Source organism: Urocitellus parryii, chromosome 9 (genome assembly GCF_045843805.1).
Source record: "Urocitellus parryii isolate mUroPar1 chromosome 9, mUroPar1.hap1, whole genome shotgun sequence".
NCBI lineage: Eukaryota > Metazoa > Chordata > Mammalia > Rodentia > Sciuridae > Urocitellus > Urocitellus parryii.
In genome coordinates, this window is record NC_135539.1 from 50,893,735 (window position 1) to 50,911,469 (window position 17,735).

The 17,735-nt window shown below is 34.4% G+C and overlaps 1 protein-coding gene across 13 annotated transcripts in view; it reads right to left on the reverse strand.

The window, feature by feature from the left end:
* Positions 1–17,735, reverse strand: part of Znf438 (zinc finger protein 438) — a 176,962-nt gene that overhangs the window by 54,947 nt on the left and 104,280 nt on the right. For 11 of the 13 annotated variants that reach the window (XM_026402332.2, XM_026402329.2, XM_026402331.2 and 8 more), the window contains one exon: positions 12,355–12,383. The exons of the other annotated variants lie outside the window; for them this stretch is intronic. The gene's annotated coding sequence lies outside the window, so the exon portion shown is untranslated. The remainder of the gene's footprint in view (positions 1–12,354; positions 12,384–17,735) is intronic. 13 annotated transcript variants of the gene reach the window in all.

Sequence of the window (17,735 nt, forward strand, 5' to 3'; positions counted from 1 at the left end):
CTAAAAAATCAGCACAAATTCAAAAGAAAAAATATTTCAAAGAAATAAGATTCTGACTTACTCACATTATTTATTCCATGTTTTTATATGTTCCCTTTGCATAATTTAATTCTTTTCCAACAGCAATCATATTTAACATTAAACATCTGACTCTCCCAATAGACTCAAAGCTCTATAAGGGTAAGGTCCACATGTCATGTTCCCATAAGTCTCAGGACCTTGAAGAATCTTTCAAACCTATCCACTTGAGAAGATATAAACTTGAGCAAAAGAAGACACAAGATTTTACAGATATTTAATGACAAAATACTTCCCAATAATCATTACTTAACTCAGCAAACAACAAGACCCACATAGAGTTAAAAATATCCTAAGGATGAAAGAAAAGGTTATTTGTTTAAATGATCAGTGTAACAAAATTAAAGCTCATGTTCTTTAAGCACAAATGCCAAAGGCTCTAGAATTTTGGCTACCTTATAAATATTAGGTTCTGAGTCATAAAGTCAAAGCCTTAAAAAACCTAACAAGTAACTCTTGAAATGGGAGCATACTATTATAGTCTTAAGGTATGTTATCATTGCAAAGTTCTTATTGACTATCTCAGAATTCCTTACATTAAAAGAAAAACTTTTAAAAGGAACTAGGGGATAGCAGATATCCTAAACAACACAACACAGATTATGACAATTCTCAAGAGGAATCCAAATCATAATACCCTTTAGTGAATGTGTATAATTTTTGACATATCTATACTTCACCAATCCATAAACACTGAATTAAGTCTACTCATAAACTTGTATTCCAGTTTCAAGAGAATTTTAACCAAGGTGAAAAGTTATACCTTTTTTAAAAAAATCAAATCAAAACAAAAGATTTCTAATAATAATAAAGATGACTAATTAAAGTCATGCTTTTTTATGCAAGCATATACCTTTCTGTCAAAACAGGAAGGGTAAAAGGTATGAACTTATTCATTAATCAGCAGGCTAATAACAGAGCAGGAATTGAAAAACGTTTTCTGTAAAGGATCAGTTAGAAAATATTTTCAGTTTTGTAGACCCTATGGTTGTTGTCACTACTCCATTCTGCTGTTGTGGCATGAAACTGGCAATAGACAATATAAATGATATTAAATTCCAATAAAGCTTTATTTATGAACACTGAAATAGAATTTTATATCATTTTCACGAATCATAAAACCTTTTTTGTTTTTTTAATAATTTAGAAATGTAAAAACCATTCTTGGCTTGTAGGTGACACAAAACCAATTTGGTCTGCAAGCCATTTGTTAAACCTTATCCTAATCCAAGAGTTCAGTAAACCTGGTTTATACAACTTACTAGGTGACCTTGTCCTTACTCCACCAAAACAAAACAAAAACAAATACAAAAAAAAAAAAAAACAAAACAAAACCCAAAACCAAAACAACAAAAAAACCCCCACCAACATTAAGCTCTTAATTTCCAGTGGGAGTTAGAGACCTGTGCTACTGGTATAAAAACAGCAGCAGGAACTAGCTTTTATTTCAATATTATAGTGTTGCAAACTGTTCTAAGCATTTTACTGAATGCTAATTTATTTAATTTTCTTCAAAGCAATAGGATGAGTATTTAATGAATCCCATTTTACAAATAAGAAAATTTAGGCACAGAGAGGTTAGGTAAATTATTGAAGCTCACACTGCTAGTAAATGTATAGATGATGCTTATAGACAGGTACAGGGTTCTGTTCTCTAACCTTGAAATTTCTCCATTCTTAAAGTTCCCATTTCAAATTCCAATTCTCAGAAATTAAAATGCACAAAAGAATAAGAACATGGAACAACACATAAGATAATTAAAGCTCATCAATAATGTTAAACTAATCTTTGGATTGTGCCTATACTGACAATGACAAAGTTGATTCAAATGGATGGGCACTTCAGCATTCTCATGGAAATTAGGAACAGTACCTGACTCCTTCTAGTTTGTGCTGGCTCATGAGAACAAATGCTGGTGCAAATGCCCCTAATTTAAGTTTCCCTCAAGTTTTTTTGTGTACAAAGGGCATTTGTAAATGAGAGGCAGAGATGACTGCCAAGCAGGTTCTAACAAGCATGAGAAAAGGAGTGTTGTCCCCGTAAATTGATGTAACTTCAGCCACATCAAAACTTTGTGATGCCTAAGATATGTGCTCTAATCACAGGTACATATGTGATTTCCATGAGAGTTGTAAGATATTCCAATAAACGAGTGGATTTCTCTCAATATAGTCAAGAATGGTCAAGTAGTGGGTGGAGCATGCACTTAGGAATTATTGAAAACTGGGTGTGTACTTCAGCTCAAGCAGTGTCTACCTATACTACTTCCCATGGGGTTGACTCCACTTGCTCCCTCTGCATGGTGCTCCTGCATCATAGTAGTCTCTGTCACATTGGGGACCAACAGTTCTTCTCATTTGGTTAACAGGAGGCTGGAGACCTAGGAATCTGGACCTCATTTCATAGGTGCCTCTAGTCAATGATAAGGTTTTCTTGATCAGAAGAAGAAGAAATTTAATAGAGAATTTTAGAAAAGAACGAGATGGGACAGAGTCAGACACACTCCCCAGCTCCTCCATAGGATGCCATTTTCATTGCATTTATGCGAATGGTGACATGGAATTGAGCAGGGAACAACTATGACTGTATACATTGACTCTATTTGGGGGCCAGTTTTTAAAATCTGTTCAATAATAATACTTGATATCTTTGAAATAAGAAGAGGAATGGTAACTGGTAAAAAAAAAAAAAAACAACAAAGGGCATTTGTAGATTTATAATGTTTGTCTGTCACTGACATATTAACAATAAAACACTAATAACTAGGGAGACACCCTTTTTATAACAGCTACAATATAACTTAAATAACAACCCACTTGTGCACATTCTCTTTTTTTCCCCCACAAGGTCTTTATCTGTCTGTTGGTTCTGTGTGTGCTGGCATTCCAAATCTAACTGCCCAATGTCTAGTTAGGGGTCATGTGAAAAAAAATTAATTTATTTCAACATTGTGTTGAATTGCCAAATTGGCTTTTAGAACTTGAAAAAAAATGGTATCATTTCCACATAACTACAGAATAAAACATCACTTGAAGAACTTGACAGTTTAGGACTTTGGCCATGGAAATAAGAAATTACTAAAACTGAATTGATTCCAGATATTCCTCATTGGAAGGTAGTTATATGTCAGAAAATTATTTTAGAGTCTATTTTCATTACTTACATCCATATGAGGAAACTTAAATGACAGATGATCTCTAGAGCACTGGGCCAAGTACATCATAATGATACGGAGGTTGTAGACTAGGAAAAACAGACTCTCAGAAAAAAAATTTCATCTGTCAAATATTTAAAAATCTAATTTTCTCAAATTTATATTTTTCTAAAAATGTTTGTTATCAGTATACTGCATAATTCTATATGTGACTGCCTTGGTAAAAAAGAGGTATTTCTCCACATAAGACAAAAGATCATTCATGTTACTTGCAATTTTTAAAACAATTTGTATACTGAGGGGAACTCTCTGCTTTAGAAATGGCCCTTCAACTCATTTACTTTCAAAACATTTCAGCCATGCCTTATACCTGTTCTCCTTTACTTCCACAAATTTTATAAAATTGTGTCAATTTTATCTCCGAAAAAGTCCTCAGAAAGCTGGGCATGGTGGCTCACACCTGTAATCCCAGCAACCTGGGAGGCTGAGGCAGGAGGATTACAAATTATCAATCAGCTTCAGCTACTGAGTGAGGCCCTAAGTCACTTGGTGAGACCCTGTGTCAAAATAAAACAAATGAAAGGGGCTAGGGATGGAGCTCAGTGGTGAAGTGCCCCTGAGTTAAATCCCCAGTACAAAAACCCAAGTCCTTAGATATGTCCACTTCTCCTCATCTCCTACCTGGTGCAAACTGCTATCTCATGCCCTCCCTAGACCACTGAATATTTTTAACTGGTCACCCTAGCTTCTAATCCTGCCCCTTCTCTAACCAACACAACCACAGTGATGTTTTCAAAACAAAAATTAGAGCTTACCATCCCCCTAGACACCATAACAGTCTATTGGGACTTGTAGTCTAATCTGGACCTGCTTCATCCTATACTCCTTGCCTCTCACTTGGTATCAAAGACATACTAGACTTTTCTCAGTTTCATGAACATACCCAACATTCTCTCAACAGTTTTTATACATGTTGGACCCCTTCTCTGTATTGTTTCCTTTCTTCTCCCCTTTTATGCCTTGATATCCTGGATGCATCCTTCAGATGTGTTATTAATCAGTTTCCCATTGCTGTGACAAAATACCCGAGAAAATCAACTTAAACGTACAAAGATTTATTTTGGTTCAGTTTCTGAGGTTTCAGACCAGTTGCTTTGGGGCCTGTAATGAGGCACTATATCATGGTAGTGGGAGTACATGGCAGAGGAGACTGTTCACCTCATTGTGGCCAGGATGCAAAGAGAGAAGAAGGAATTAGGGTTCCATATTCCCCTGAAGGGCATGCCCCAGTGACCTAACTTCCCCTCACTGGGCCCCATCTCCCAAAAGTTTCCACCACTTCCCAAGAGTGCTACAAATTGACAACTAAACAAGCAAGCCTTTTGCATACAGGTCTTTGGGAGATATTTAAAGATTCAAACCATAATGAGATCTCAAGACAAAATCATTACCTTAGGAGAACTGTCCCCTGGCCTATTCTGGTTCAGATATTGTAAATAGTTTCAGTGAACCCTTTATCTTTCCCTTATAGTAGTTACCACAACTGTCATTCTGAACTCCTCACAGACAAGAAGCTCTAGAAGGGCAAGGGTTCACATGCCTTTGTGTTCACATGATACCCTAAATATCTGACACAGTAATAGAAAACCTGGGAAGAACTCAGTATTCATGCTTGTGATATAATTCGTATACCATAAAATATGACCTTTTTATATCTAGGCATAGAATAGGTATATTCCATATGGGTATAAGATATAGGCTAAGTCATAGGAAAATTCTATATTTAAACTTTGAAAAAACGTTTCCAAAGAAGCTTTCCATTTATATCCACGCCAGTAACACATGTGGATTCCAATTTCTACATATTTTTACTAATGTCCATTTCTTGCTTATGTAGTATTTGACTATAATTATTCCTTAATTACACTAAAGATGTTGAATATTTTCCATGTACTCATAAGAATATATATAAATTGATCCAATTCCTTTGTCCAGTTTTTAATTATATTTTTCCTTTCTCTTTTTGGGTACTAGGGATTGAACTCAGAGGTGCTTTACCACTGAGCTACATCCCCAACCCTTTTTATTTTAAGACAGGGTTTCACTGCATTACTTAGGGACTTGCTAAGTAGCTCAAGGCTGCTCACAAATTTACAGTCCTCCTGACTCAGCCTCCCAAGTCGCTGGAATTACACGCATGTGCCAATTCTTTGCATGTAAATCTCCATTTGTTCCAGGATCACTGGTTGAAGACATTATTTTTTCCCATTGAATTGCATGTGTTGAAAATCAGTGTACCATAAATAAAAAGGTTTATTTTTGGACTCTTAATTCTATTATTTACATGTCTATCCTTATTTATTATGGCTTTGTAATAAGTCATGAAATTGAGCAGTATGAGTATTCCACATTTTTCTTTTTTAAGACTGTTTCAGCTATTATAAGCCCCCTGTATTTCCATATGAATTTTAGAATCAGCCTATAAATTTCTGCAAAAGGGGCTCTACAGATTTCCATACAGATTGTGCTGAACAGGGAGTACTGTCATCTTTACAATGTTACGTTTCCCAATTAAAGAACATGGGGAAATCTTCCCATTCACTTATGTCTTTAATCTCTGGAAACATTTTCTAGAAAAGTTTTGGTGTACAAGTCTTGCACTTCTTTTGTTGAACTTATTCTCAGTATACACTCACGCACTGCTAGTGGGACTGCAAGTTGGTGTAGACAATATGGAAAGCAGTATGGAGAATCCTTAGAAAACTTGGAATTGAACCACCATTTGACCCAGCTATCCCTCTCCTCAATTTATACTCAAAGGATTTAAAATCAGCATACTATAGAACGCAGCAACATCAGTGTTCATAGTAGCTCAATTCACAATAGCTAAATTGTGGAAGCCACCTAGATGCCCTTCAATAGATGAGTGGATAAAGAAACTGTGGTATATATACACAATGGAATATTACTCAGCATTAAAAGAGAACAAAATATGGCATTTGCAAGTAAATGGATGGATTTGGAGAATATCATGCCAAAGTAAGCCAGTCCTAAAATAAACCAAGGCCAAATGTTCTCTCTGATAAGTGGTTACTGATTCATTTGAGGGAGGGAGGCATGGGAAAATGGAGGAACTTTGGGCAAAGGGGAGGGAGGATAAGGTGGGTGAATGGGGGCAGGAAAGACGGTGGAATGAGATATACATCATTACCCTAGGTACATGTATGACTGCCCATATGGTGTGATGCTACACCATGTACAATCATAGAAATGTAAACTTGTGCTGCAGTTGTTTACAATGAATCAAAATGCATTCTATAGAATGTCCCATATGTGCTTGAAAAGAATGTGTATTCTGTTCTTTTGGGGTGGTGTGTACTGTGAGTGAGTATTGGGTCTAGTTGCTTTAGTGTTGGATCTGGGATTGAAGATCAAGTTGTAGTTAAGAGGGTGCTCAACATGTGATCTAATATCATCCTAATGGTAAGATGTTTGCACAATCATATCCCCACTTTGGAGTTGATCTTTAATGCATTTCTTCTGTAGGATTCTGAGGAGAACAAAGTAAGAAATGAATGTAGCTGTCCTATATTCCCTGATTAATTGCATATCAATTTCACTGGCTTATCTTAAATAAATTACTGCAAAGCATTATGAATATAAAAAATACACATGCACAGTGAAAATAATTTTTTTCAAACAGCTAATAGTGAAATTTAGTCGGTCCAAGCACTTTTTGAAAGAACCATTGTATCACTTGATAGGACAAAAAATACATTTTGTGATTTTAAGAAACTTCATTTATAAAATATGCTCAGGAAAGTAGTATTCACTACAGTTGATTTTTTAAAAATAGGCCTTATGAGGCAAATCTAGAAATTAAGACAATCATATCAGTATAAAAAATTTAATAAAAATAATAAAATCCCTCTACTCTTCTTGCATGAAATTTGTGGTTACTTCTGTCAAAATGTATAGAAGATAATATATACAGGTTTTCTTCAACACACCTAGGGAAAAAATTAGATTTTCAAACTCTTAAGGGAAAAATACTAAACAAAATTATTTGTTTGTAATGATATACACCTACATGCTTTTTTAAAAGAATGACACAGTATTTGGGATAGTAAGCAAAATCTATACAGACATTTGCCTTATCTTATTATTAACATAAAAGTTTAGCACTTTAGTAAAGCACAGATTTCTCAAAATTTATGTATATGGACATGACTTAAAACTAGTTATTAAACTATATGAAGTAACAAATCTAAAGAAATGCCTAACTTTTGTTTATGATTTTATGCAATCAACAGTTAGTACCTTCACAAATAATTCCCAGAAGCTGCTACTAAATCATTGTTATCATTACTTGGGCAGCAGGAAAACTACATCACTTTCCAAATCCTTCAAAAATTTCTAACTTTCCTTATTTCATATTTCTGAAAAATAGAATATAATATCTGAAATAATAAATATCAGACAATAGCTCGTGTGTGTGTGTGTGTGTGTGTGTGTGTGTGTGTGTGTGTAATTAGCCCAGGATCGTGCTTCCTAGGAAAGTTCTCTACCACTGAGTTATATCCCTAGCCTTTAAAATTAAAATTATTTTAGGACAGGGTCTTTCTAAATTGCCAAGGCTGGTTTTGAGCTTACAGTCTTCCAGGTTCAGCTTCCAGAGCAGCTGGGATTACAGGTGTGTACCACTGAGCCTGGCCCAGACAACTTTTTACTTGAAGTTTCTTTTCCTAGTCCTCAATTCTATTCATTCTTCATCATCTTGAACAGCAACTCTTTCATCATATGAGCTCTTTTAGGAAGTAATAAAAATATTCTGCTTTTTGATACTGCATGGTGAATTATCTTCACACTTGTAAAAGTCAATATTAATGATAGAAGGAATATTAATGTTCCAAATTTAATGACAGTAATTATATGATCTAACTAAAACAGGGTAAAGGTAATTCAGAAGGAGTTTTGGCTCATACAGTCATGGTAACCACTATGGAGAATAGACCTCAATCGAAAAATATGTTTTTAAACTGGCACACCATGTCTTCCAAGTTTGGTGACCACACTGCAATATATCTACACAAGTAGGATAGTAGTACATACATAGGGATGCAAAGAAATTTTTCAGTTATCTTTGTCAAGTAAATTTACTCTTTTTACAGGACTAAAGCTCCTTAGATTAAAGTGGGCACTTCTTGGAAAGGAACTCTCTGTATTCTACGCATGTTTGGGACATGCTGGATGCAGAAACACTGAAGGCTTTCCTAAAGTTAGAATGTCTGGGTGTGGGGAAGAAGATTCAACTAATGCAGCAGGCTCAGGAAAGAGGAAATGGCATATTTAAAGGATGGTAGATTGGAAGAAGCAAGTTCTTGGAGAGGAAAATAGAGAACATTAAGGTCAATGAAGGCAAGAAGAAGTGATGGGTGCGCTTAGAAAGAGACAAGAATATTGTGCTTCAGTAAATACTTAGATTCGTATAGTCCTTCAGTCTATGTTCAGAAGAATGGAATAGAGCATTTTTTCATCCACTCCCAGAATAAGCCCCCTATAGTCACAGGTGGGCAAAGATATAACAGACGAAGGATGTGACACTGCCAAATCTGACTGGAACAAAACGATCTACTTAGCAGGAGCTGAACAGCACTCTCTTTGGAGAACCGCTGGCTTACATAAAATCTTTATTTTTAAGGCATTGTTGTGTAAACATTCTGTTGTTCTTAAGCCAATTCTAAATTAATAGAGTCTAAATTAAAACTATTATTGTCAAGAATTTTTCCTCAAAAATCAAGACTAAAATTTCACATATTCTGGAGAACATTCAGGAGATTCACTATAAAAAGTATCAAAATCCTAAGATAATGTAGTTCAAGCAAATAGAAACTTTCATAATTTAAAAAAATGACATTTATAACTGGTACTTGGTTACATTATATAAATACATTTTAATTGGGCAAGGGAGAGTAAGTCTCTCAGCAAAAAAAGCGGGGTAGGAATCACTGTTATTTCAAATATATTTGGTAAAGGTTTACAAAAAAGTATGTTTTAGTAAAAAAATCCCCTCAACAAATAAAATATACCCCACAATAACAATTGAATTGCAATACTTCATACTTTTCTCACCATTTATTTAGTGAATGCTTAAGGGCACACACTCAGCAGCTTGCTTAGTAATACAGGCCCTGTCCTTAAAAAGCAGGTTAAGGAGTCTTGTGGATAGAAAATATATCTTTTAAAAGAGGCAAAATATAATATAACATGTCCATAATCTTAAGTACTTTTAAGATTCTCAGTAAAAACTTTCAATTACTGCAAATGCTTTGTACAAAAATGTGCTTAGAATTTTCTATAGTATAGCACTTCCTAAGTTCCTCATTTCTTTCTAGGCTTTAATACTGACCTTATTTTCGGAAGCAATGGACACACAAAGAAGAGCTGCGTCAACATAGCTCCAAACTATCTGTGTTCTATAAATCCTCATCTCCCCAAGGCGTGCAAGTGCTGGGAATGGGGTGTTTGTGGTCCACTAAGAAACCCACTGCCTTATTATTTTTGGAAACACAAGAGCAAGTCACCTGAATGAATACAAAGCCTTCTCCACTAACTCCTCAAACCTCCAGGACTACAACTCCTCTCTCCATTTCATCATTATTTGCCAGAGAAAACTGAAGTGGTCATACAGAAAGTCACTCATCTTCCCAGTATCACATACAACGTACCTAAGAGGCTCTGATCCCTCCTACTTCTCATCTGACCCAATAGAGGGGATGCCCATTCTCCTTTTGAGTTCAAGCCCCTGCCTATGTCTCAGATTCTATTTTATCCTGTTTTTTTCTTACACAAAACATTATTCTTTCTCTTGCTTATATTCAATCTCTCACACTGGCTTTTAAACAAACAAGTTTCTCCCATTAAAACAACAAAACCAAAACAATTTGTCCTCACATTTTCTCTAGCTGCAGCCCACAGGTCTATCTAGATATTACCTGTTTCAAATAAACTTCTCTATAAAATTGCTGAAATGAGGCTGGGGTTGTGGCTCAGTGGAAGAGTGCTTGCCTGTCACACTTAGGGCACTGGATTCAAAATGCAGCACAACACAAAAGTAAATAAATAAAATAAAGGTATTGTGTCCAGCTACAACTAAAAATTAAAAATAATTTTTTAAATTGTTGAAATGTTCTTACTCTTCCTAAGTCTTGATATGCTCTTGAGCTCTACCATACCACTCTACCAAAATCACTTTTATCGGATTCATCCATAGATGCTGTTTGTTATTTATCTGAATATTTTAACAGAAAAACAAATGCTGTTCATAATCTACTCTTTTTCCTTAACCTAAACAAACTAGAAACCTTTATTTTCCTTTCAGCTTTTCTGGCCACACTTGGCTATTGAATGCCAAAGCACCTTAAGGTAAGAATCATGTCTCAATTTATATTCACTCCCTAGGATACCTCACCCATAACTATAGCTTTATTCATACCTCATTGATACAAATTAAAAACAATCATTTTGGTATTTTTAATCTCTAGTCCAGACCTCTTCTCTGAATTCCAGACCTATAAACCTATAGACCTCTGTCTGCCTGCCACAGGCAGTGTATAGGAGTGTGGGCCCTGGAGGTAAATTTCTTGCATTCAAATCCTCTCTTTCACTTGTTACCTGACTTTGGGCAAGTCTCTTAATAATTAATATTTTTGTGTCCCCCGCTAAAAAATGCATATCAAGACTAAAATTTCACATATTCTGGAGAACATTCAGGAGATTCACTATAAAAAGTATCAAAATCCAATTCCTCCTGCTTGCCTTGCTTCTTACAACCATGGGGTCTTGTACACGTCCATTCCTGTTTAAAATGTTCTTTCCTCTTTCTCTTCTCTCAGTTAATTCCTATTCCCTCTTCAGATTACCTGATTCAATGTACCCTCCTTAGAGAAGCTTTCCCTGGCCTTTCAGAGGAGGCCAAATACTTATTTATACTCAGTGCTCTATGCCTTCCTTTATGGCACAGCAAGGGAAAGTGCATTTAGAAGGGAGGAAGAGAATAGTATTTCAACTATCCAGAATTTAAAGAAGACAATTACTCAGTCTAAGAAGCAAGCATAAGCACAAGAGTAAGGAGATTTACTTGGGTAACAACAGGCTATATGAAGAGAGTTAGTTATTGCAGGCTGTGTAAGCGGGGCTGGGGGGACGGAAAGAGCAAATCTGCAGGAATTGAAACGAAGAATGGTCTTGCATCTCCAAACCTGCAGTTTTTATCAGAAAGAGTTAGGCAATAAAATGACCCCTCCCCAATGCTGGAAATATATTTTCAGTATACAGGTAAATAATTCATCTGATCTTAGTATGTAAATGTATAGATAAATCCAATCTGAATAACTAAAATAACAAAACATTTGACATTTTAATTAATTGGCTAATTTCAACAATTAAACACTGACATTTCACATCATCTCATCACATTTTATATGTATATATACACAAAATCAAAATAGATTTTAATGGAATACTATTCAACAACAAAAAGGAATGAACTATTGATAGATGCAATGACTTGAATGAATCTTAATGAATTATATTCAGTGAAAAAAAGTCAATCCCAAAAGGTTAGATATTGCATTTACACATTATTAAACAAAAATAACAACAGAAAACAGATTAGTATTTTCCAAAAGTTAGGGATAGGGGTGGGAAAGTCAGAGGGTAGGTTAATATGGTTATAAAATGGCAATATAAGGAATCCTTATGATAGAAATGTTCATACTAACTGTAGCAGCTACAAGAAGCTACACATGTCATAAAAACTGCAGAGAATTAACTACAGACATACAAATAAGTTAAAAAAATTAGGGAAAGCTAAATAAGATCTAAATTGTATCAATGTTAATATCCTGAATGTTACCATTGATGAGAAACTTGTACATGGTATATGGGGTGTGTGTGTGTATTTTATTTCTTATAACCACAAATTTCATGTGTGTGTGTGTGTGTGTGTGTATTTTATTTCTTATAACTGCATGTGGATTTACAATTACTCCAAACTTAAAAGTATAATTAAATAACAATTAATATGGCTGAAGGTGTAGCTCAGTGGTAGAGCACTTACCGAGCACACACAAGGTCCTGGGTTCCACCCTAGCAACAAGAACAAAAAAAAAAATAATAAAAGTAGCATTAAACTGCTTTTAATACATTTTCAAAGATAATTATTAGATTGCCCATCTATGACTATAATTTTTCAAAAGTAGTCTTCCTCCAGTTTCTCCATATTCCATCTTTACTAGTGTCAATTCATGGAGAAAGTGAGATTTTTTTAGGAGAAAAAAGAAAAAGATATCTTGAAGTTGTAACAAACATGAAATAGAAGTATTAATATTTTAAAAAGTAGATTTTGAATGATACTAGAAAGTTTGAGATCATAATGACATAAACAACTATTTATGACCTAAGAAAAATTGCCTCCTTTGGAACTTTGAAGTATTAAAAAAATCATTTGGAATTAAATTACAAAGCTCACATACTTGTTTATTCAGCTGGCCTTTTTTAAAATCATGGAACTTTAAACTTACAATTCTAATAGGCTTACTGGTAACACCCCAACCCTTTGAAAAATAAATGAAATATCATAAATCATTTGATGGTTCTTAAGCTTAGATTTTTATCATCACTCAGGATCTTTAAAAATAAAAAAACAATATGAAAGGATAGGATCTTGTTTTGTGCCCTATAAAGCTTAAGATAGAAAATAAATCACAGTATTAAATGTCATTTAGAACCCTAACTTCAATACTTAGGATTAAATTGGTATAATATTTGTGGTCATTTCTATGAGAATTCATACAAGTTGAGTAGTTTTTTTAACAAAATATTACAGAACTCTGGCATTTTCTGTGATAAATGAAGCAATAAGGCTTTTGAATTGCATTTGTGTATATTTAAATAGTTCATATAAGGGATCAGACTGTCATCCTGCCAGATATCTAACACTATGAATTTATTATTTGGTATCCATAGGAATGTTGGGATACTTAATAGAGTTAAGAATTGGGGTAAATCCTTAAGCTACAAATTTAGGGCCATATTATAGCTACAGAGTTTAACCTTTATTTTCTAGAAAGTTGATTTAATGAAAACTTTTCACAGATTTTGCCTGAAATGTTGAGATGAAAAATTTATAAGTACCTCAAATGTTTAGAACTCAACAAAACAGCTTTAAGATCTAGGTGTTAGCCACAATACCCTGAGAATTATCAGTTAAGTTTCAAGAGAATAAATTATGGGATACAATCTCCATGACCTAATTGTAAATTAAATTCAATGATGGGTCAGTAATCAATTCAATTCATAAAAATGTGCCTTTGGAAGCCAGCCGGTCAGCATTTAGGGAAGGAGCCCAGAGCTGGGCCCTCCCAGTTGTCTGGCCCATATTTTAAAAGAATTCTACTTGAAGGAGATTCAAAGAGCCAAAAAAAAAAATAAAAATAAAAAAAAAATCACTTTTGTCTTTCCTGATGGTTTCATTTACTCTTCCCCTTAAGTGGAAATCCATAATTTTCCTTCCCTTCTTTAAGCAATAATGGCATAACTTCTGAGAAATATTGCCAGAAGGTTTACATTATTTGTAAGATGCATTATAAACATTTTTTGTTTCAGTTGTTTTTCTAACTCATTTTTAAGATAGCTACCAAAACTGTAGCCTTTAAATAAAGCCTCAACCAAGGTCATATCCATATCAGTGTGTGCCCAAGCATTTGATAAACACTGGAATGAATGACTGGATTAATGATATCACAAATGTTTCTTACATTTTAAATATATTGCTAATTATGCATCCATAAAGATTATTTAACTCTAAAATTTACATTTCTGAAGAAACTATTAAAATTGAATACATATCAAATAATACTTCCAACATATGTGTAAGTTATAAAGAAAAATAATAAAATGAACACCTGTTTTCCCACTAGCCAGTTTAGGAAATGAAACATTATTCAAGACTTTGAAGTCCCATTTATGGCCTTTCCCATTCCAATTTTTTTTCTCATGCCTTCTCCTCCACTACCCTAAATTTTTCTTTTCTTTCTTGTGTGTGTGTGTGTGTGTGTGTGTGTGTGTGTGTGTGTATGGTCAGTATGATGTTTAATTTTGGCAAGATTTTGGACAGAATTATATTGGAAGAATTCTATGTCACTTGGTTTTATCACTAAGAATTACATTTATGAAATCCATCTCTGATGATTTATTTGAATACAGCAAGCACAATTTATGTCTTCTTTTGTTGGATATTGGAACTGTTTTCAATTTTCTGAAAAATTCCTACATATATTTCTTCATATACATTTGCAAGTTTCTATGCCTAGAACTGGTGAAGTAGTACATGCACAATTTACTAGATAATGACAAACTATTTTATATGTATGTCCCATTCATGTAACCACTAATAGGGTAAGAGAGGTCAGGATGTTCTACTTCTTGCCAACATTTTGCCAGTCTGACAAACATAAAAACAACTTAACAGGAAATAAGTTATTTTGGCTCACGGTTTCAGGTTTTAGTTCATGGTCAGTTGGCCCCATTGCTTTGGGTCCATCACAAGGCAAAATGTCACAGTGGGAAATATGTGATGAAGCAAAGCTGATTATCTCATGATGGTCAGAAAACAGAAAGAGAGCTTGCCTTTATAGCAAAGACCACCCCTCCAAGCCCATTAAGCGATGAAACCATAAGTAGATTAATTTGTTTATGAGGCCTGAGCATTCATGATCTAATCACCTTCCAAAGACTACCCCCCGGCTAACCAAAAATGAACACTGATGCACTGGGGATCAAGCTTTCAAAACATAAATTTTAGGGGACATTTAAGATCCAGATCATAACATCAAGTTAGTGTATGTTTAACTTTGTAAGAAACTTTCAGACCTTTTTTTCCTAAAATGTATAAGATTCTTGTTTAAGATGTATAAGAATTCCATTTGTATAAGAAATTCATTAACAATCTGTTTAATTTTAGCAATTATGATGGATATTTCATTATCCTCCTTTTTTTTTTTTGTACCAGGGACTGAACTCAGGGGCGCTGGACCACTGGGCCACATCCCCAGCCCTTTTTTTGTATTTTATTTAGAGACAGAGTCTCACTGAGTTGCTTAGTGCATTGCCATTGCTGAGGCTGGCTTTGAACCAGTGATATTTTTTAACTCACATTTCCCAGATGATTGATTAATGTTGCAGAGCACATGTTTACTTACCACGTGAATGTCTTCTGCTATGCAGGGTCTGTCCAAGTTATGTATCTTTTCAAATCATTTGTCTGCTTTAACACTTTTTTTTGTTTGTTTTTGATTGTCTTCTTGTTATGGAGCTGTATAAATTTGTATCTACATAGTTTGACAAATACATGCTTCGTAAATATTTTTCCCCAGTCTGTGGCTTTTCCTTTTATTAATTCTCTCTTGATGAACACATGGTTTTTTAATTTTGATAAATTCTAACTTATAAAACTTTCCTCTTACAGTAATTGTTTTTACATCTTAAGAAATCTTTGCTTACCCCCAGGTCATAAAGACATCCTCCAATGTTTTCTTCTCAAGTCCTTATGGTTTTAGCTTTTACATTTAGCAATATGATCCATCTCACATTGATCTTTGTACATGGTGCTAGATAGCAATGGAGATTTATTTTGGCTTAGATATCTAGTTGCTACAGTACTAGTATAAAAATTCTTTTTCCTTCCCCACTGAGTTGCTTTGGATTTTTGTTAGAAATCAAATGACCATATAAGTGTGGGTATAATCTGGTCTATTCAATTGCACTGATTTATTTATTAATCTTTATGGCAGTAACACACTGTCTTGGTTATTGTAGCTCTATAGTTAGGGTACAAAAATCAAGTCTTCTAGCTATGTTTAGAATATTATTTGGGAGATTCTCAGTTTTTTACATTTCCATATTGCTTTTAGAATTGGCTTGTCACTTTTACAAAAAATAAACCTGTGCGATTATGATAGTGATTACTGTTGAATTTATAGATCAACATAGGAAGAAATGTCATCTATTTCAATCTTTCAGTCCATGAACAAAGTATCTCTCTTCATTTATTTAAGTCTTTAATTTTTCTCAGTACTGTTTTGTTCTCAAAGTAGAGATTCTGCATGTCTTTTGTTAAATATATCCCCAAATGTCCTACTTTTATTAAAAATAAGAAAAAGGTATATAATTTACCATCACAATGCAAACGTACTTATTTCTTAGGGCTGCTTTACCATACTCTCCCTTCAGAAATATTAAATCCATCAAACTTCTGAGAAATTTTGTTTAATAATACATAATACAGTCTGTATGGAAAACAAGTCAAGAATTTTTAGAAATGGGACAAGGACTCTACAACTTGGCAGCAAAATAAAAGAAACAGGTAAAATCTAAAACACAAATCCTAGAAATAGGATCAGGAGACTTTTATAATCTGCTCTTGCTTTAACTGTATTCTACGATGGGGCAAGAAGGGGGTTAGACATATGATCACTTTGTCTGCAGGTTCATTGATCCTTTAGGCATGGGACTCACATTACTTAAGTGCTCCAAAGTCAATTCTTTTGACTTGTAGCTCACAGAGTCACAACCAGGGGTTTCAAAAGAAGAGAAAAGCAGGAAGTAGTTAACTTTTACTTTGAGCAGATGTAACACAAGCTCTTTGTTTTCTCCTAAAGATAAGTCTGTATGCAAAGACATTATGGTTTCTGGTTTGGCCTTGTTCTGTTCCACTGCAGCCCCATCTATTGTGGTATGTTCCACTCACTGTTGTTCCTTTTCTTCATTCTGTTTCTTCCTGGTGTTACTAATTTTTATTTTCATAGCTCCCCTATCATATTTTTCAGACTTTGTCTTTAGAGGGTCTGCGAGTGAATGAATCAAATCCCCCCCACCCCCCACCCCATCATCCCAATCCTAAAAGGCATCTCTTTAATCTTTGGCCTTTGCTTGCCTCTTGGTGGCTTCTCTTTGGGCTTCCCTTTAAAATGTCTTCTCTTCATGTGCTTTACCTTACTCTTCCATAATCTTCTTGATCAAATTTGTTCTCTTTCTGAAGTCTTTCTTTTGTTTTATGAAGTTTATTCCATTATAGTCCTCTTCCTTAGTATCCTTTATGTTGAATTTCTGCATTGGTGGCCATTGCCAAACCTATTCCTCTACATCAGATTATATGTGTGTGTGTTTACACACACACACACACACACACACACACACATATGTGTGTGTGTATATAATATATAAATATATATATAATATATATCCTCATCTCTGCTCATGAACTTCAAATGAATCTTCTTGATATTGTGTGCTGATTTGTCAGTATTTGGAGTAGACAAATTTTGAGACAACTTTATTTTTTTACCACTTTTTCTTCCATTTTCACCCCCATCTCCCCCCGCCATTCCCACTTCATTACCAATACTAAATAGACTCTAAATTCTTCCATTTAGCCATCCT